This window comes from Scyliorhinus torazame, chromosome 4 (assembly GCF_047496885.1).
Source record: "Scyliorhinus torazame isolate Kashiwa2021f chromosome 4, sScyTor2.1, whole genome shotgun sequence".
Lineage (NCBI taxonomy): Eukaryota > Metazoa > Chordata > Chondrichthyes > Carcharhiniformes > Scyliorhinidae > Scyliorhinus > Scyliorhinus torazame.
Genome location: NC_092710.1, coordinates 308978956 through 309000184, shown reverse-complemented (window position 1 = coordinate 309000184; position 21229 = coordinate 308978956). Strand labels below are relative to the sequence as shown.

Here is a 21229-nt window from a genome sequence, read left to right as displayed (position 1 = left end):
GCGATCCACTTGATTCCAGCTGCCTATGCGTGTCATATCCCTACTTCTTCTTTTTGACCAGGGTCTCAATATCCCGAGTCATCCAGGGTTCCCTACTTTTACCAGCCTTTCCCTTCACTTTAAAAGAAATGTGCTTATCCTAATCTCTGGTTAACAGAATTTTGAAAGTCTCCAACTTACCAGCTGTCCCTTTGCCTGTCAACAGACTCCCCCAGTGAAGTTTTGAAAGTTCCTGTCTAATACCATCAAAATTGACCTTGCCCAATTTAGAATTTTTACTTTTGGGCCAGGCCTATCATTTTCCATAGCTATCTTAAAACTAATGGAATTATGGTCACTGGTCCCAAAGTGATCCCTCACTAAGTGATCCCGCCCCTTAGACAGCACGGTAGCATTGTGGATAGCACAATTGCTTCACAGCTCCAGGGTTCCAGTTTCCCCCCCTCTCTTTGCTTCCCTCCCCCCCCCTCCTCTCGCTTTGCTTCCCTCCCCCCTCCTCTCTTTGCTTCCCTCCCCTCTCTCTTTGCTTCCCTCTCCTCTCCTCGCTTCCCTCCCCTTCTCTCTTCCCTCCTCCTCCGCTCTTTGCTCCTCCTCCTCTTTACTTCCCTCCCCCTCCTCTCTTCGCTTCCCTCCCCCCCTCGCTTCCCTCCCACTCCTCTCTCGTCGCTTCCCTCCCCCTCATCTCTCTTCACTTCCCTCCCCCTCCTCCTCTCTCTTCACCCCTCCCCCTCCTCCTCTCTCTTCGCTTCCCTCCCCCTCCTCCTCTCTCTTCGCTTCCCTCCCCCCTTCTCTCTCTTCGCTTCCCTCCGCCCCTCCTCTTCGCTTCCCTCCCCCTCCTCCTCTTCGCTTCCTTCCCCCTCCTCCACTCTCTTGGCTTCCCTCCCACCTCCTCCTCTCTCTTCGCTTCCCTCCCTCTTCCTCCTCTCTCTTCGCTTCCCTTCCCCATCTCCTCTCTCTTTGCTTCCCTCTCTCTGCTTCCCACCACTCTCCCCAAGACTCGCCTTCTCAACCATGCCCCTTGCATGAGGTGTGGCGATCCTCAAATTAAATCACCATCAGCCAGCTCATTCCCCCCTCAAATGGGAAAGCAGCTTATGGGACCATGACGACTTTACTTAATATATAAAGGAAAGTTACACCAGTGACGTTAAAATAGAATCATAGAATTTACAGTACAGGCCATTCGGCCCATCGAGTCTGCACCAGCTCTTGGAAAGAGCACCCCACTCACGCCTCCACCCTAGCCTCGTAACCCAGTGACCCCACCTAAGCTTTTTGGACACTAAGGGCAATTTAGCATGGCCAATCCACCCAACCTGCACACCTATGGACTGTGGGAGGAAACCAGAGCACCCAGTGGAAACCTACGCAGACGCAGGGAGAACGTGCAGACTCCACATAGACAGTGACCCAAGCCAGGAATCGAACCTGGGACCCTGAAGCTGTGAAGCAACTGTTAACCATTGTGCTACTGTGCTGCCCAGATTAACAGATGATTAGTGGGTAAATGTAAGTTGATCCAAAGTGAAGTAACTGTAGCAACAGAAAAGCAAGTTACTCCACTAAGAGGACTGGTGACCTCATCCTAAATGATCCTTCATCCTGAAATGCAGTGCTAGTAAACAACATCAGGGGTGGGATTCTCCGACCCCCCGCTGGGTCGGAGAATCGCCGGGGGGCGGCGTGAATCCCGACACCGCCGGCTGCCGAATTCTCCGGCACCGGGGATTTGGCAGGGGCAGGAATCACGTGGCTGCTGGCAGCTCCTCCTCCCGACGATTCTCCGGCTCACGATGGGCCGAATTGCCGCCCGTTTTAGGCCGATCCCGCCACCATAAATTACAACAGGTACTTATCGGTGGGACATGGCTGCGCAGGCGGCCTCCAGGGTCCTCGGGGAGGCGTGGGGGGGTGTGGCCCCGGAAGGTGCCCCCCACGGTGGCCTGGCCCGCGATCGGGGCCCACCGATCCACGGGCGGGCCTGTGCCGTGGGGGCACTCCATTCCTCCGCGTTGGCTGATATGGACCTCCGCGATGGCTGACGCGGAGATGAACCCACCCTGCGCATGCGCTGGGATGACGCCAGCACACGCATGTGCTAACCCGCGCCGGCCGGCGTGGCGCCAAGCCCCTTCCGCACTGGCCGGCGCAGCGCAAACCACACCGCCGCCGGCCTAGCCCCTGAAGGTGCGGAGGATTCTGCACCTTTGGGGCGGCCCGATGCCGGAGTGGTTCACGCTACTCCTTCGCGCCGGAGTTGCCCGCCCCGCCGATTCCCGCAGAATCCCGCCCCAGATTTAGGATGTGGCATGAAAATGGCACGAGACAGCTGCCAATCAGAAAATGATGAGAGGCAAAGGAAGATGTTGCAGCTCGAAGCAACCACCTTTGATGTTCTTTCTGCTTGTAAAAAATAATAGAAAGTCTGAAGACATTCAGCCATGAAAAGGTACATGTTGTTAACGCCTGGATGGGCATTTTCACAGTGACATCCTGATGCTGCACTGAATGATTCCCAGCTCATTAAGAATTTTGTTTCAGTGTATCTCAATTCCTCAGCTAATCATAGGAGAATAAACAATCAATTTTTTGAATCATACTGTATTGTTAACAATTTCTTGCTGAACTGGATCTTTAAATGGCTCCATCACAGACATATATGATATTGTATTGTCGTGTCTGTAACTGAGTGATTAATAGTTGTTTTTAAAAAATTTACTCTGGAAATATAATGGTGATAAGTTAGGGTCATAATGGAATTTCTAATTTTTACGACTCTATCTATTTTCTGAATTATAACCTACATGATAATACTTCTGCAGGCACTATATTTCGTTAAAGTTACCGAAAAATTTAAAAATGACCTTTTTCAGTTGTGTGCAAAAATGTACTGTAATCATCAAACAATTATGTGATTTTATCTTTGTATAGAGGACAATCTGATACATTAAAACTGCCCTAGTTATCCAGAAGATTGATTTTGATGATACATGCGACACATTAAAATGAGGTTTAAAGCAAGAGTACAGAGTGTTGAAAATTCAGACGCAATTTAGTTCGACATTGGCTGACATTTATGTTGAATTAATTTAACAAAAGACAGCCATGTACATGTGCAGTCCCTTATAAGAAGATTAATATGATTCAGATTCAATCATGAAAACATTGAGTAAATGCTGCAACGAAGATGAAAGGTTTTGCACATTGCATGTACATCACAAGCTGTCACATTCTTCTGTCAGATTTTTCTGTTACACTTGAACATTGATTCTCTTCACTAGAGCTTGACACTCCCAAGCTTAATTTATTCTTTCAGGGGATATGGGGATTTCTGGAAAAGACAACATTTGTTGCCCATTCCTAGTTGTCCTTGCACGCATTACTAAATTTCTTTAAGTGCTTTCTGGGCCATTGAAGAGTTAACTACATTGCAGTGGATCTGGAGACATATGTAGGCCAGACCAGTTAAGGATGGCAGATTTCCTTCCCCAGGGCATCCGTGAATCAAATCAGTTTTTCTAATAATCAAGGATAGTTGTCATGGTCACCATTAATGAGATTCCAGATTTCACTTTACCTTTTCCCACCACGATTGTTCTCCAAGGCACCTTGCGGTCATCTGCCAATCATCCAAATTTAGATGTCTTAAGCTCTGTGATGGTTGTACCTGGAACATTTCCTCTCGCTCGAGACCCGCTCCGTTTCAACCACTTCTATTGTCTGCAAGAATCCACTTTAACTAAAAGTATTAGAAATTACTAATATTTTTCAAAGCACTTAAAGAAATTTAGAAGGGGGTTCGTGCTGACAGTAATGCAGATTTTAAGATCACAGAGCTGGAATCCCCGATTGGAGTTCTCTGTGCGATTGTAGAAAACCCTGCTGAGTGCTTGGCTGTGTCCTTCCAGAAATAGTGCTTGCCACCAGCAGCCCCATCATGGACCCAGCTGTCAAGACCACTACATTAACCTTACTGCCACCAGAATTCCAAGCCATCTTTGATCCTTACATGATACCCAAGGCCTTGAATCCCATCAGCTACAAAACCAAGGGCCCCACAATGCCTTCACCTGAAACTTGTACCTGGACCCTGCAATGTTAAAAACAATCAGTAATGTAGCACCGTTCATAGAATCATAGAATTTACAGTGCAGAAGGAGGCCATTCAGCCCACCAGGTTTGCGCTGGCCCTTGGAAAGAGCACTCTACCCAAGCCCACACTTGCACCTTATCCCCGTGTGGTAGTCACCGCTAGCAGTATTATATGTATTACGGTAAGACACATATACTAGAGATACATGGATAAATCCCTGCCTGCTGGCTCCGCCCAGTAGGCAGCGTATAAATGTGTGCGCTCGCCGGTGCTGCAGCCATTCTGGTAACAGCTACAGGAGACACAACATCTTTGCTCAATAAAGCCTCGATTATTCCACTACTCTCGTCTTTGTGGTAATTGATAGTGGATCACCCCGTAACGTAGCAACCCCACCCAACCTTTTTGGATGTGGAGATGCCGGCATTGAACTGGGGTGAACACAGTAAGAAGTCTGTCAACACCAGGTTAAAGTCCAACAGGTTTGTTTCGAATCACTAGCTTTCGGAGGACAGCTCCTTCCTCAGGTGACCTTTTTGGACACTAAGGGCAATTTAGCATGGCCAATCCACCTAACCTACACATCTTTGCACTGTGGGAGGAAACTGGAGCACCCGGAGGAAACCCACGCAGACACGGGGAGAAGGTGCAGACTCCACACAGACAGTGACCCAAGTCGGGAATCGAACCTGGGAGCCTGGAGCTGTGAAGCAACAGTGCTAACCACTGTGCTACCATGCCGCCCTCTTCAACATGGCTAAAATGTCTTCAAGTGCATCACAGGAACATTATATAACAAAATGTGACAAGTCATGTAAGGGGTTTTAGGGCAAATGATGGGTGACCTGAGGAAGGAGCTGCTCTCCAAAGCTAGTGATTTGAAACAAACCTGTTGAACTTTAACCTGGCATTGTAAGACTTCTTACTTTCTCAAACAGGTATGCTTCCCCTCCCCCACCCACCAACCTTGCTGTTTGCCTCTATCAGCTCTGCTTATGAGTATATTCTTCCTCCACCTTCATTTCTTCTGCCATCTCTCATGGCTCTCCAAAGTTCAGCCTTCATGCCCCTAAGCACTTATGCCTTCCTTTTCTATACTCCATTCTACTGCGTCGCTTCTCTGAATAGGTTTACTTTTCTCTTTCCCTCTGCACAATTTCTATCATCACATGTGCCACATATAACCTAGCTTTTTTCCTTTCCCCTTTCTGCTATGTTTTTTCACCCCCTCTTCACCCTACCAACATCAATAAAACAGAGGGGGATGAGGGAGTCTTGCGGAGTACAGTGGAAAGAAAATGCACAGGCAAACGTAAATTTGGGGAAAAGTAACAGAACACTGGATTGTGGCCGAGGAGGAAGAAAACAGAAATGGATCACAAGAGAAGGGTATTGAGTGTTAGGTAAACTTATATGGAGGCCAGTAAGGTGTCAAATTAAAGTAGTAGGCAGCAGACATAACGAAGGAGGATGAAGAACTCTGGGAGCAGAGCAGTGGGCAAAGTGAGAAGAGGCAAGGGAAATTGGCTGGATGACAAAGCTGAGCTACCCTTGCAGATTGAGCAGGAAATGATTCTGAGGCGGCATTGAGAGGCTAAAATCAATTTCACAAAAAAGTAAAAGTTGGTGAAACACAACATTCTGATGGGCTCCTAGGTAGTTTGCACCACAACACCATCTATTTTTTTGGAGGACTGAAAGTAAGGGAAAAGGGAAGTGTGTAATCTAAGCTGACATTCCTAAGGGCTGGATTTTGACTACTGACGTGGGTAGCTTGAGTTGGAAAATTTCCAAACTCAACAGACCCATCTCATTTTAAAGGGCCTTCTGAGGAGAAGTGGATGGATTAGAGTTGGGCATGCTGATCATAGAAGCATATCTAGCCCTCACTTCCCACCTCATCGTCCCAGTCATTCCATGCCTCCCCATGCCAACTTGAGCCCCCAACCACCTCCATGCTAAGTCATGCCATCTTTGTAACCACTCATAATACAGGCAGACATTAGTAGCTATGTGGAGAGGAAAAAAACGAATAATCTTCTCGAGGCCTCACTTGTGCAGTGTGCAAAAAAGCTCCCATTTGTGAACGCATTCAAAGATTTTAAATCCCCTAAAGTGTAAAATCTGTTATAAAGACAAAGTTCTATTCAGTTACTATATCAAAGACAGCTAATCCTTTAATAGCCTCTTCAAACTGTCAATTAAAATATGAACTCAGTCTCTTTCACCCCCACCCCCACTCTCTGGGATAAGTGCTTTTGGAGCTTTTGAAAAAATAACAGCCCTTGGGCAATATCAGCAGAGATCTCTATTGAAATTGTAACAATAGATGACAATGGTCAGATCTTCAGAATCTATCTAACTCCATGATAAGTGTCATGAGGTTGTGACGAAACAAAGTTCCCACAATGACCCTCCTCTCACTGTCACATCCAGTATCTTCCTTCACACCCTGGTGCCCATCCATCTTACTGCTACCATATATTGAAATTTCTCTCAATGCCACTGCAGCTCAATACCTGACAGAGTTAAAATCGCATCCACGGATCTTTTATGTGTTACTTCTGACTCCCTTGCAGGTAAAGTTCAGGATAGTTTTGATTCTGTTTAACCAGCCATTTTTCTCATTGCTTTTTCCCCGCTTGGTAAGACACCTTTTTAAAAAATCGATAGTTTTGATTATTGAGCTGAAGAAATAAATGTCCTTTTGAGAGGATGAAGTGGAGGCTAATTATCGAGTGGTCCTTCTGTGTTCAGAAAGAGAACTCACAACTGACTTAATTGTGGGTATTTTCTTTCAGAGTTCTGTGTAATTAACTGCATGAATTGGGTCTACACAGACATTTATTTTCCCTTGGTCAGTCAGCACCAAATAAGATCAGAAAAGTGTTCAGTAGCTGTTTACTCATGACTCCTACCCACCAGAATGTAGGCTAAACTAACATTCCAGTACAGTATTGTCATGACTTCAGCTATTTTAAGCAGATTTTAAGAGAAAAACAGCTTTCTGCAAAAGTCTAGAGTGTACCAAGATATGTAATTTGTTGAGGCTACTGATCTGCTTGAAGTGACTCCTTCCACCTGCTAGATGCACTATTACTGAAGTGATCATTGTGTCATATTTGATTTGATTTGATTTATTATTGTCACATGTATTAGTATACAGTGAAAAGTATTGTTTTTTGCATGCTGTACAAACAATGCATACCATACATAGGGAAGGAAGGAGAGACTGCAGAATATAATGTTACAGTTATAGCAAGGTGTAGAGAAAAGATCAATTTAAAACGAGGTACATCCATTCAAAAGTCTGATGGCAGTAGGGAAGAAGCTGTTCTTGAGTCGGTTGGTACGTGACGTCAAACTTTGGTATATTTTTTGATGGAAGAAGGTGGAAGAGAGTATGTCCGGGGTGCGTGGGGTCCTTAATTATGCTGGCTGCCTTTCTGAGGCAGCGGGAATTATAGATAGAGTCAATGGCTGTGAGGCTGGTTTGCGTGATGGACTGGGCTACATTCACGACCTTTTGTAGTTTCCTGCGGTCTTGGGCAGAGCAGGCTCCATACCAAGCTTTGATATAACCAGAAAGAATGCTTTCTATGGTGCATTAAGTTGGTGAGGGCCGTAGCTGACATGCCAAATTTCCTTAGTCTTCTGAGAAAGTAGAGTCGTTGGTAGTCTTTCTTAACTATAGTGTCGGCATGGGGGGACCAGGACAGGCTGTTGGTGATCTGTACACCTAAAAATTTGAAGCTCTCAACACTTTCTACTTCGTTCCCATTGATGTAGACATGGGCATGTTCTCCACTACGCTTCCTGAAGTTGATGACAATCTCCTTCGTTTTCTTGACATTGAGGGAGAGATTACTGTCGTCGCACCAGTTCACCAGATTCTCTATCTCATTCCTGTACTTTGTCTCGTCATTGTTTGAAATCCGACCCACTACGGTGGCGTCATCAGCAAATTTGAAAATCGAGTTGGAGGGAAATTTGGCCACACAGGCATAGGTGTATAAGGAGTATAGTAGGGGGCTGAGGACACAGCCTTGTGGGGCACCGGTGTTGAGGATGATCATGGAGGAGGTGTTGTTGCCTATCTCTACTGATTGTGGCCTGTGGGTTAGAAAGTTCAGGATCCAGTCGCAGAGGGAGGAGCCGAGGCCAAGGCCACGGAGTTTGGAGATGAGTTTCATAGGAATGATGGTGTTGAAGGCTGAGCTGTAGTCGATAAATAGGAGTCTGACATAGGTGTCTTTGTTATCTAGATGTTCCAAGGTAGAGTGCAGGGCCATGGAGCTGGCGTCTGCTGTGGACCTGTTGCAGCAGTAGGCGAACTGTAATGGATCAAGGCAATCCGGGAGGCTGGAGTTGATTTGTGCCATGACTAACCTTTCAAAGCACTTCATGATGATGGATGTCAGAGCCACTGGCCGATAGTCATTAAGACACGCTGCTTGACGCTTTTTTGGTACAGGGATGGTGGTCGTCTTCTTGAAGCAGATAGGGACCTCAGATTGTTGTAAAGAGAGGTTGAAGATGTCTGCAAATACCTCCGCCAGCTGATCCGCGCAAGACCTGAAGATATGAAAGGAATTGATGAAAAGAAAGAATCTGTATTTGTATAGCACTTTTCATGGCCTCAGGATAATTCAGTACTTTTCAATTGCACTTTTGTAGTCTCTGATGTAATGTAAGAAATGCAACACTAAAGTTTCTCACGGCAAAGTCCCACGAAGAACATGTAAAAATAATTGAATAGTCTGTTACAGTAGCTGAGGAATATATATTGGCCAGGGCTCTTGAGGGTTTAGTCAAAATAGTGCAGGACCTTGGTTTAATATGTTATCGAAAGATGGCATCACCAGCAGTTTTAGCTTTTTTCAGCTGAGAGGGGGTATATGCACACATTGTTGAATATAGCAGGCCAGTTGAAGGACTGGTTCAAAAGGATATTAGATCCTGGGTTTTATAAAGAGTATAAAAGCAAGGAAGGTAAGATGAACCATTGCAAAACCCTAGAGTATTGTGTCCCATTCTGGGCACTGCTCTTTAGGAAGGATGTGAGAGCTTTAGAAAGGGTGCAGAAAAGATTTACAAAAAGATGGTTCCAGGGATGAGGGACGTCAGTCACATGAGTCGATTGAAGAAGCTGAGGAGAAACTCTGAAAAGGAGTAGGTTAGGAAGAAACTAATGAGTGGTGTCCAAAATCATGGGCGTCATTCTCCGCCGGCGGGAGTCTCCGTTTTGCCGGCGCCCGGGGGTTTCCCGACGGCGTGGGGCTGCCCCACAATGGGAAACCCCATTGACCGGCCGGTGTAACGGAGCATCCCTCCGGCAGGTCGGGGCAGAAATGTGGCGGGGCGGGTAGGAGAATTTCGTTCATCATAAGTTTACAGAGTGGATAGGGTCAGGAATAAGAGCATTCAGATATAATGTGAATGGCAGAGAAACCAATGGAAGCAAGAGGAAAGATGTTTTTAAAGCAGCAAATGGTTAGGATCTGCAATGCATTACCTGAGAGTGTGATCGAGGCAAAGTTAGTCGTGGCTTTCGAAAAGGAATTGGATAAATACCTCAAGAGAAAGACTTGTAGGGCAAAGGGAAAGGGCGAGGGAGTGGAACTAGTTATGTTGCTTTTGCAGAAAGCTGCACAGACTTGACAGGCTGAATGGCCTCCCTTTGCTGTGATCATTCAATAATTCTGTGTTACCGGAATGGAACTTGAAAGCAAAGCTTTCTGTCTCAAATGAGAGTGCTATCCAGTGAGCAATGTCCAATGTTGTTTAGGGAAGGAAATCCGCCATCCTAACCTGGTCCGGCCTACCTGTGACTACAGACCTATAGCAATGTGATTGACTCTGAAATGTCAGGGATTCATGCTGGGTCCCTTGCTTTAGAGTACATAATGACGTGAAATTAGTAGGTTTGATCAGTAAGTTCGCAGGTGACATGAAAATTGGTGGTGTGATGATTGGATTTGATTTGTTTTATTGTCAGGTGTACCGAGGTACAGTAAAAAGTATTGTTCTGCTTAGTTCGGACAGACTATTCCATACATGGAAAAAAAAACATAGGACATAAATAAATACACAATGTAAATACATCGACACTGGTATCGGGTAAAGCTTACGGAGTGCAGTACTACTCAGTAGAGAAGATGTGTGAAGAGATCAGTTCAGTCCATAAGAGAGTCATTCAAGAGTCTGGTAACAGCAGGGAAGAAGCTTTTTTTGAACTTCTTAGTGCGTTTTCTCAAACTTTTGTATCTCCTGCCTGCTGGAAGAAGTTGGAAAAGTGAATAACCTGGGTTGGAGGTGTCTTTGATTATGCTGCCCACTTTCTCAAGGCAGCGGGAGGTGTAGACAATGGATAGGAGGTGGGTTCTCGTGATGGTCTGGGCTGTGTTCACAACTCTCTGTAGTTGCTTACGGTCTTGCAGTTGCCATACCAGGCTGTGATGCAGTCAGGAAGGCTGCTTTCTATGGTTCATCTGTAAAAATTGGTAAGAGTCAATGTGGACATGCCAAATTTCCTTAGTTTCCTAAGGAAGTATAGGCACTGTTGTGCTTTCTTGGTTGTAGTGTCGACGTGGGTGGACAGGACAGATTGTTGGTGATGTGCACACTTAGGAATTTGAATAGCAAGGAAGAAAGCCTTAAGTTACTAGATGATATAGATGGGGCGCAATTCTCCCATCGGGAGACTAAGTGCCGACGCCGGAGTGAATACCCGAGTGTTTCACTCCGGCGTCGGAGCCCGCTCCCAGCCCCCTATTCTCCCGCCCCCGGGGGGCTAGGAGAGGCATCGTGCCATTTACGCACCGCGTAAAAGCGGCGCCGTGTAAATGACGTCACCCGCGCATGCGCGGTTGCCGTCCTCCCTGAGGCCGCCCCGCAAGAAGATGTTGGATGGATCTTGCGGGGCGGCGGAGGAAAGGAGGTTCTCCTTCAGCGAGGCCATTTGAGGCCCCCCTTTAGGATAAAATATAAAGTTAGATTATTGCTAGACAAAGGGGCTGTTTAGCACAGGGCTAAATTGCTGGCTTTGAAAGCCGACCAAGGCCAGCAGCACGGTTCAATTCCCGTACCAGCCTCCCCGAACAAGCGCCGGTATGTGGCGACTAGGGGCTTTTCACAGTAACTTCATTGAAGCCTACTTGTGACAATAAGCGATTTTCATTTCATTTCATTTCAAGGGCGAAATTCTCCGGAAACGGTGTGATGTCCGCCGACTGGTGCCCAAAACGGCGCCAATCAGACGGGCATCGCGCTGCCCCAAAGGTGCGGAATGCTCCGCATCTTTGGGGGCCGAGCCCCAACATTGAGGGGCTAGGCCGACGCCAGAGGAATTTCCGCCCCGCCAGCTGGCGGAAACGGCCTTTGTTGCCCCGCCAGCTGGCGCGGAAATGACATCTCCGGGCGGCGCATGCGCGGGAGCGTCAGCGGCCGCTGACAGTTTCCCACGCATGCGCAGTGGAGGGAGTCTCTTCCACCTCCGCCATGGTGGAGACCGTGGCGGAGGCGGAAGGGAAAGAGTGCCCCCACGGCACAGGCCCACCCACGGATCGGTGGGCCCCGATCGCGGGCCAAGCCACCGTGGGGGCACCCCCCGGGGTCAGATCGCCCCGCGCCCCCCCCCCCAGGACCCCGGAGCCCGCCCACGCCGCCTTGTCCCGCCGGTAAGGTAGGTGATTTAATTTACGCCGGCGGGACAGGCAATTTATCGGCGGGACTTCGGCCCATCCGGGCCGGAGAATCGAGCGGGGGGGGGGGTGGGGGGCGCCACCCGGCGCGGCGCGATTCCTGCCCCCGCCGAATATCCGGTGCCGGAGACTTCTGCAACCGGCGGGGGCGGGATTCACGCCAGCCCCCGGTGATTCTCTGACCCGGCGGGGGGTCGGAGGATGTCGCCCCAGGTGTTTGTGTGTGTATGTGGGGTTGGTTGAGTTCCAATTGTGTTTCTATTGTGCTTAGAGAGGGTTAAGGCATGAATAATAAATGAAAGGCATAAGCTTGTGAGGGTTGCTCAGCAACTGGGTCCTTGTAAAATACAGAAACCTTTAAGCTTTAGCTAATTTGATTGCAGTTGGAGCAATGTAGCGAGAGAGAAGATAGCTTTCACAGTTCTACTGGAAGCATTTGGTTTAGAAGGTGAGAGAGGGACCGTCTCTCTCAGCTTTGCGAGACAAAAGTCATACCATAGAGTAATGGTTAAGAAAACAAGTGCAGAGATTTGAAGAACAGCTAGTAAAGAAAACTGGAGAAATGAAGAGAAGTATCCAAGAAGTATGGAGTTAAGTGAACAGAGACCAAGGTATTGTTCAGAAGAATTCAAGAAAGAGTAAGCAAAGTGTTCTGAGTTAAATAGACAATTGCAGTAACCAGCATTAAAGTGGGACAACAGCCTTCAAAGGTAAAACAAACATCTGGGGCGGGATTCCCCGATCCCCCGCCGGGTCGGAGATTCGCCGGGGGCTGGTGTGAATCCCTCCCCCGCCGGTTGCCGAATTCTCCGGCACCGGATATTTGGTGGGGGTGGGTTTTGCGCCGCGCCAGTCGGCGGGGCCCCCCCCCCAGCAATTCTCCGGCCCGCGATGGTCCGCAGTCCCGCTGCTGGGATGCCTGTCCCTCCGGCGAGATTCAAACCACCTCTCTTACCGGCGGGACTAGGCGGCACAGGCAGGCTCTGGGGTCTTTGGGGGGGGGGCGCAGGGCGATCTGGTCCTGGGGGGGTGCCCCCACGGTGGCCTGGCCCGCGATCGGGGCCCGCCGATCCGCGGGCGGGCCTGTGCCGGGGGGGGCACTCTTTTCCCTACGCCTCGGCCACAGCCTTCACCATGGCCGACGCGCAAGAGACACACCCCCCCCTGCGCATGCGCGGGGATGACGTCAGCAGCAGTGGCGGTTGCGGAGTCAGACCGCGCCACCCTGGTGGGGGGCCCTTCACCGGGGGGGCCTCACTGATGGCCAGGCTATCGATCGGGGGCCACCGATCCGTGGGCGCGCGTGATCTCTTGGGGGGGGGGCGGGTGGCAGGGCTATCTTTTTGTTGCCGGTCCTAGGTGTCAGTCCGCCAAGTCACGGTCAGCCGCCTTGCGCTTGCGCGGACCCCCGACCGGAAGTATAGGGCCCGTATTGCCGTATCGGCAGGCAGAGCTGTGTGGACTACTTCGGGACCCTGCTAGCCCCCTTCAGATAGGAGAATCACTCTGGACTTAAAGTCCAGAGTGATTCGCCAACGTTTTGACGCTGGCATTGGGGCATAGCCCCATTATTGGAGAATCCCGCCCCTGGTCTGCATTTCAGAATGCAAATCACGAAGAGAAAACAAATTTATGAGAGATTTAAGTGTGTTTTTGTGAGTGGAGTTTAACAACTCTGCCGTGGGGCAGCACGGTAGCATTGTGGATAGCACAATTGCTTCACAGCTCCAGGGTCCCAGGTTCGATTCCGGCTTGGGTCACTGTCTGTCCGGAGTCTGCACATCCTCCCAGTGTGCGCGTGGGTTTCCTCCGGGTGCTCCGGTTTCCTCCCACAGCCCAAAGATGTGCAGGTTAGGTGGATTGGCCATGATAAATTGCCCTTAGTGTCCAAAATTGCCCTTAGTGTTGGGTGGGGTTTACTGGGTTATGGGGATAGGGTGGAGGTGTTAACCTTGGGTAGGCTGCTCTTTCCAAGAGCCGGTGAGACTTCATGGGCCGAATGGCCTCCTTCTGCACTGTAAATTCTATGATAATCTATGAAAAAACTCTCTTGTGACAATCATCTGATGGAGCGATTATGAGGAGACATTCGCAAACATTCACTTGGCGTTCAGAGTGGAGAGTGTATTTGTCCTCAGTTATACGGTATGTTTAAAAGGGACTTTGTGTGCTAATGAGACCATCATAACGTGAGGTTTCTTCAGTAGGTGCTGACCAGGGTGAGTTGTTGAAATAAGTAGGTCAAAGGATAAGCAAGTACAATATGGTTATTGCTATGCATTTCAAAATGTTTCACAAAGTTTAGTACATTTAGTGATCTACTTTTAATTGCAACAAATTGTTGGTTCAAATATTGACAATAAGGATGCTCTACAAAAATATTTAAACACACACAAAAAAGTCTGCTTTCAGATTTAGCCAGTCAGAGGACTGTTAGCTGGTCAGAGGAGAAAGTAGGACTGTAATACTTTAAATACTCAAAGTGTTCCTGAAAATCATGACTTTTAAGTGAAACAACGTTAAATGAATCAGTGTTATAGCCGGAGTTAGGTTCCTTCGGATATTTCTTGCTCGGAAAAAACAGTGTACAGGTTGAAATGCTGGCCGCAGTTAATGCCATCACTCTGGCGAGGCGGGGCTCGGGAACTGCCTTCAAACAGATCGAGCCGCCATCTTTAAAGGACCCCCGACCAGCACTGCAGCCAAATGGCACCCAGGCCACATCTCAGAAGTCTCTGGGCCGTCCCCTGCAATAGTCATCGGCGGCAGATTTCCCCCCAATTGTCTGCTCTCCCCCCACCCCTGCCCCCACACATGTGCGTACACCCCCTCCCCCCATGTGGCACCTACTAGGGTCCTGCCCTGGCACAGGTTGGCACTGCTAGGTTTGGAGGAGTGTACTTAGCTCTGCGGCACAGAGGTATTCCCTCAAATGCCTTACGTGTGGCTAAACCTGTCGTGAACCTCGGCAACGTGATTTCATGTCAACGAGGTGCGATTATTTAATATGGAGGAATCATGTGACGGGGGCCCGCGAATAACATTTAAATTGGTGGAAATGTAGCATGAACCTCGTGACATCACGAGGGGCAGGGATAATTGGGAAATGCAATCTCTCCAGTGAGAGGCGTGTTTTGCATTTCTTATGGGATTTTCCACTCTCGCAGCCGATCCTGCGCACGGCTGTGTGGGCTCAAAATTTCCCCACAGACTTTTGTTACTGTTTTATATCCCTCTAGTAATTGTAATTTTAATTGAGGTAGTACAGTTGTGTTAGGTTTCTATAGCTAGTGTCATGACTCCCTGGCCAGTGTATGGTCAATTCCAGCCCCATTTGACCCGGAGTCGCAACACAAGTGCAATTAGATTTTATTTTAAAGTATTCAAGGTCCTTAGTTTCGCTTATTGTCACAAGTAGGATTCAAATGAAGTTACTGTGAAAAGCCTCTAGTCGCCACATTCCGGCGCCTGTTCGGGGAGGCTGTTACGGGAATTGAACCGTGCTGCTGGCCTGCCTTGGTCTGCTTTCAAAGCCAGCGATTTAGCCCTGTGCTAAACAGCCCCTAGTTTAACACAAGTAACCTTTTATTATAAACAGTATTATAATTAAACTGACAGAAAATTGTAACTGATTATGATGATGGCGAGCTGAGAGTGACTGCCTTTGACATTAAGGCAGCATTTGATCGAGTATGGCATGAAGGAGCCCTAGCTAAACTGGAGTCAATGGGAATCGGGAGGAAAGCTCTCCGCTGGTTGGAGTCATACCTGGCACAAAGGAAGATAGTTCTGGTGGTTGGAGGTCAATCATCTCAGTTCCAGGGCATCACTGCAGGACTTCTTCAGGGTCGTATCCTAGGCCCAACCACCTTCAGCTGCTTCATCAATGACCTCCCTTCCATCATAAGATCAGGGGCGTCATTCTCCGACCCCCCGCCGGGGCGGAGAACGGCGGTGGGCTGCCGTGAATCCAGCCCCCGCCTAAGTCTCCAGTACCGGAGATTGGGCGGGGGCGGGAATCGGGCCGGCCGGTTGGCGGGACCCCCCCGCTCAATTCTCCGGCCTAGATGGGTCGAAGTCCCGCCCAGAAATTGCCTGTCCCGCCGGCGTAAATTAAAGCTGGTATTTACCGGTGGGACCAGGCGGCGTGGGCGGGCTCCGGGGTCCTGGGGGGGAGCGGGGCGATCTGACCCCATGGGGGTGCCCCCACGGTGGCCTGGCCCGCGATCGGGGCCCACCGATCCGCAGGCGGGCCTGTGCCGTGGGGGCACTCTTTCCCTTCCGCCTCCGCCTCGGCCTCCACCATGGCGGAGGCGGAAGAGACTCTCCCCACTGCGCATGCGCGGGAAACTGTCGGCGACCGCTGACGCTCCCGCGCATGCGCCGCATTTCCGCGCCAGCTGGCGGGGCAACAAACGCCATTTCCACCAGCTGGCGGGGCAACAAACGCCATTTCCGCCAGCTGGCGGGGCCGAAATCCCTCCGGCGCCGGCCTAGCCCCTCAATGTTGGGGCTCGGCCCCCAAAGATGCGGAGCATTCCGCACCTTTGGGCCGGCGCGATGCCCGTCTGATTGGCGCCAGTCGGCGGACATCGCGCCGTTGGGGGAGAATTTCGCCCCAGAAGTGGGGATGTTTGCGGCTGACTGCACTATTCGCGACTCCTCAGATAATGAAACAGTCCATGTCGAAATGCAGCAAGACCTGGACAATATCCAAGCTTGGGCTGACAAGTGGCAAGTTACATTTGTGTTACACAAATGCCAGGCAATGACCATCTCCTACAAGAGAGAACCTAACCACTGCCCTTTGACATTCAATGCATTGCCATAGCTGAATCCCTGACAATCAACATCTTGGGAGGTTACCATTGATCAGAAACTGAACTGGGCTAGGCGTATTAATACTGTGGCTACCAGGGCAGTTCAAAGGCTAGATATCCTACGGCGAGTAACTCACCTCCTGACCCCCCAAAGCCTATCCACCATCTACAAGGCACAAGTGTAATGGAATAATCTTCACTTGCCTAGATGAGTGCAACAACACTCTTCAACAACACTCAAGAAGCTCGACACCATCCAGGATAAAGCAGCCCACTTGATTGCTCCCCTTTACACAAACATTCAAACCCTTCACCACCGACGAACAGTGGCAACCGTGTGTACCATATACAAGATGCACTACAGTAACTCACCAAGGTTCCTTACACTAAAACAGTAACAGAAATCTTTAGGGGAGTTTTGACCCCACACAGCCATGCACAGGATTGGCTGTGCGAGGTTCCAAACCCATGAACATTGCCATCTAGAAGGACAAGAACAGTAGATACCTGGGAACCCCACCACCTGGAGGTTCCCGTCCAAGTCACTCATCATCCTGACTTGGAAATATATTCACTGTCACTGGGGCAACATCCTGGAACTCCCTCCCTAACAGCACAGCGGGTGTACCTACACCTTAAGGACTGCAGCGGTTCAAGAAGGCAACTCACTACCACCTTCTGAACGACATCTAGGGATGGGCAATAAATGCTGGCCTAATCAGCGACACCCAGATCCCGGAAATTAATTTTATACACACACACACACAAACAGCAAAAGGGTGGCTGAGAGGTTAAAAAAAAATCAATAAAATAAAAGGGCACAGCACCTTTGCACTAGGATAGCTTCCAGCTAATGACTTTCTGGGGTTCAATCTTTCATTCTGGTAATTCTTCCTTATATTATGAGATGGTTTTCTATGGTGACATCGAAACAAACCTGTTGGACTTTAACCTGGTGTTGTAAGACTTCGTACTGTGCTCACCCCAGTCCAACGCCGGCATCTCCACATCATGGTTTTCTATGGCAAGGTTCTCTAGATTCAAGATCATTTCACGTTTATAGTAAAGATGTGCCAGGCACTCTGGTTTAAAACGATAAAGCACTTTTTTTCACATCTGCAGCGAAAGAGAGACTGCCCATTTCACTTTCAAGATCTAAACACTTCTGCCAAGTTCTCTCAAAAAACATCACACAGGAACCAATCACTGACTGTTGTCTGGCAAAACACTGTCCCTCGCCAACCCACATGTTGCCAGCCAACCAATTGTGGACTTTCTCCACAACCCGTTCCGAAGATTCACTCAGCAACAACGAGTCTGTTTTCTCCTCTCCAAAATATAAAATCTAGGAACACAATATCCTGCCTAGCAGGCTGCTTCAGCTTGAGCCCTCTGCTTAAAGACACATTCCGATTATGCGTCCATGGACCAAAATTAATCAAATATAATAAATAGGAACAAAATAAATAAACAGGAAGGACTCTTACACCTCAATGCCCATATCACAGCGAAATGATAACGTATTCAGTCATTACATCTGTACCAAAAAAAGAGTATTCAAAAGCAAAGCATTTCAAACTTAGCAAATGGTTATAAACGTTAAAGAGGCTATTGACATTTAGAATAAATATATTCGGTTCCTGAAAATTGTCAATTTCAAAATTCATATATTTCAATTTAAGCTTTTGATTAGTGCATTAATTGATCTCATGTTATAAATCCTTTGTGACTGTTTGCAAGTTTTCCACCTTTTTGCCTACAGTAGTGGGATCATTTGGCAGATGTAATGTGATTTTACACGTGTTTTATGCTCATGTTAAGTTGAAAAGTTCACTCGTGCTTTACTTCAAATTAGTTTAACTAGTAATGCTTTTGTCAACCATAAACACAATTACTCATAAATTTTGAGATTGGTACATAAAATTGATTTCAGCACAATGTATTTTCTGTTCTATGTTAGTTTGCAACAAATGCTTAGTGTACATTAACAAGTGGATTTCGGACACCAATTCGTAAGCCAATTTTTATTTGAAGGCCATGCAACAGAAGTATTGACCTGTTTAATTTCTTGCAGTAACAATGTAAATCGGTTATTAAAGAGATAAGACATCCATTATTACACACAAGAGTATTGATATATGTTAATAATCGGGATGCATGGGCAGCCTGTTCCACTTGATTGGCATTCTTGTATTAGCATAAAATCTGGTGACATAATATATCCAGCTAAATTCTTCTGAAATTGGTAATCTAGAATATTTTGTGAAAACTCATGGGAGTAAATTTCCATCTTGATCACCTAGGCAGGAAATATGGTGGAATGATAGCGGAACCCACCTCATTTTCTTCCATTCATGAAGAGCTGAGAATTATCCTGTCTGGTTTTCCTTTCTCCACTCTCGTGATATGTAGTCAAATAAAATGTAGTGAAGATGAAAAGCAACTTATCTATATCCAAGGCTCTCTGTGGGTAATTGTGATCTCTGGTATTATTCAGAACTATACAGAGCCAAGAAGGTGCCAAAATTTAATGGCCTCAATTGGAAAAATCAAGGGTTAGGAAGTGCACTTAAATGTTGTCGGTGTCCCTTGGCTAGCAATTTTTAAGAGTCAACAAGGTCCTGCTCTTGATCACTATTCAGCTGTGATGTAAAGAGTGCAGGGGTGGATGTGAGCATTTGCAGAGGCATAATCAATATAGAATTGAATAATTCATTTTAATTATGCTTTTTGGTGTAAATGTCAGCAAGAGTTAAGGACCAATCCAGTGTAAAGTGGCACATTTAGAGTTCATTGACATATTTTTAAATGAAATGTTTCTTGATGTAGATATTTGAGATGCTTGTCCCTATTTTATTGACTTCAGTTTCTGAGGCCTCAAATACAAAATATAAAATACATACTATAATTTATGGAATAACAGAATCCCTACAGTGCAGAAGGATGCCATTCGGCCCATCCGGTCTGCACCAACCTTCCAAAGAACACTCCACCCAGGACCAACTCGCCCATCGTATCCCCATAACCCCACCTAACCTGCACATCTTTGGAATTTGTGATATCTCCACAGTACTGACGGTCTTGTTTAAACTACTTTGAATTTATGCAAATAGTACAAATTGGGCAGTTAGTGATGGGAAATAATTACCAGCTTATCCAGCAGTGCCCACATTCCATGAACACATTTTTAACAATTGTACTGTTATATTATCCTATCCTGGGAGTTGGAGGGCACAATTTAGAATGAATGTCAATTTCCTAAATTTACACTAGTAAAATGCACATGGTGGGAGTCAGACAACAGAAACCTTATCTGCAGGGACAGCTGCTTTGCTTGGTTTAGTAGTTATCACATCTGCTTTTCCACGCATTCACTTTTCCTTCTGAGGCATAAAAATGGTTCTGTTTATGTAGTGAATGACATGTGAAATGAAGTTCAGAAGTCACTTTTTATACCTAACCCCTTACCTAACCCTCTCTATAATTTTGCTGAAATTCCTCTCCAGTGGACTTTGCAAGACAGTTAGGACATCCAGGGCAAAGCTTCCTGTTTGATTGATATCCATCCCATTCATAAACATTTGATCCTTCCACCACTGACATACAGTATGTGCCATCAACAAGGTGCACTGCAGCAACTCACCAAGGCTCCTTCGGCAGCACCTTCCAAACCCACGACCATTACCATTCAGCAGGATAAGGCAGCAGATACATGGGAACACCACCACCAGGAAGTTCCCCTCCAAGCCACTCACCATTCTGACTTGGAAATATATCACTATTCCTTTCCTGTTCAGGGACGGGGGGGGTCGGAGAATCGTAAGGGGCTAGCGTGAATCCCGCCCCTGCCGGTTGCCGAATTCTCCTACACTGGATATTTGGCGGAGGCAGGAATGGCGCCGCGCCAGTCGGCGGGCCCCCCCGGCGATTCTCCGGCCCGCGATGGGCCGAAGTCCCGCTGCTGGAATGCCTGTCCCGCCGGCGAGAATCAAACCACCTCTCTTACTGGCAGGACTAGCGGCGCTAGGGTCTCCGTGGTCCTGGAGGGCGCGGGGTGATCTGGCCCCGGGGGGGTGCCCCCACAGTGGATGGCCAGCGATCGGGGCCCACCGATCCGCGGGCAGGCCTGTGCCGTGGGGGCACTCTTTTACCTCCGCCTCGGCCACAGCCTCCGCGATGGCCGACGCGGGGATGACGTCAGCAACCGCTAATGCTCCCGCGCATGCGCGGACTTCCGCCACCTGGCGCAGTCCCTTCAGCCCCACCTGGCATGGCGCCAAAGGCCTTTCCCGCCAGCTGGCGGCGCGCTAACCACTCCGGCGCGGGCCTAGCCCCTCAAGGTGAAGGTTTGGCCCCTAAAGGTGCAGTGAAATCCGCACCTTTGGGGCGGCCCGATGCCGGAGTGGTTCACGCCACTCCATCCCGCTGGGACCCCCCGCCCCACCGGGTAGGGGAGAATCCCGGCCCCGGAGTTGAAAGTAGCCAAACCTGAGCAACATTTATTTATAAAGCACCTTTAATGTAGAAGAAATTCCAAGGTGATTCACTGAACCATAATGAAAACAAGCTTGGAGTCCCCAAGAGAGTGGTTCTGTGGCATGACCAAAAACTTG

At 48.2% G+C, this 21229-nt stretch overlaps 1 protein-coding gene across 6 annotated transcripts in view; it reads left to right on the top strand.

The window, feature by feature from the left end:
• LOC140411058 (sodium/calcium exchanger 1-like) overlaps positions 1–21229 on the top strand; it is a 430006-nt gene that overhangs the window by 187482 nt on the left and 221295 nt on the right. The window lies entirely within an intron of this gene.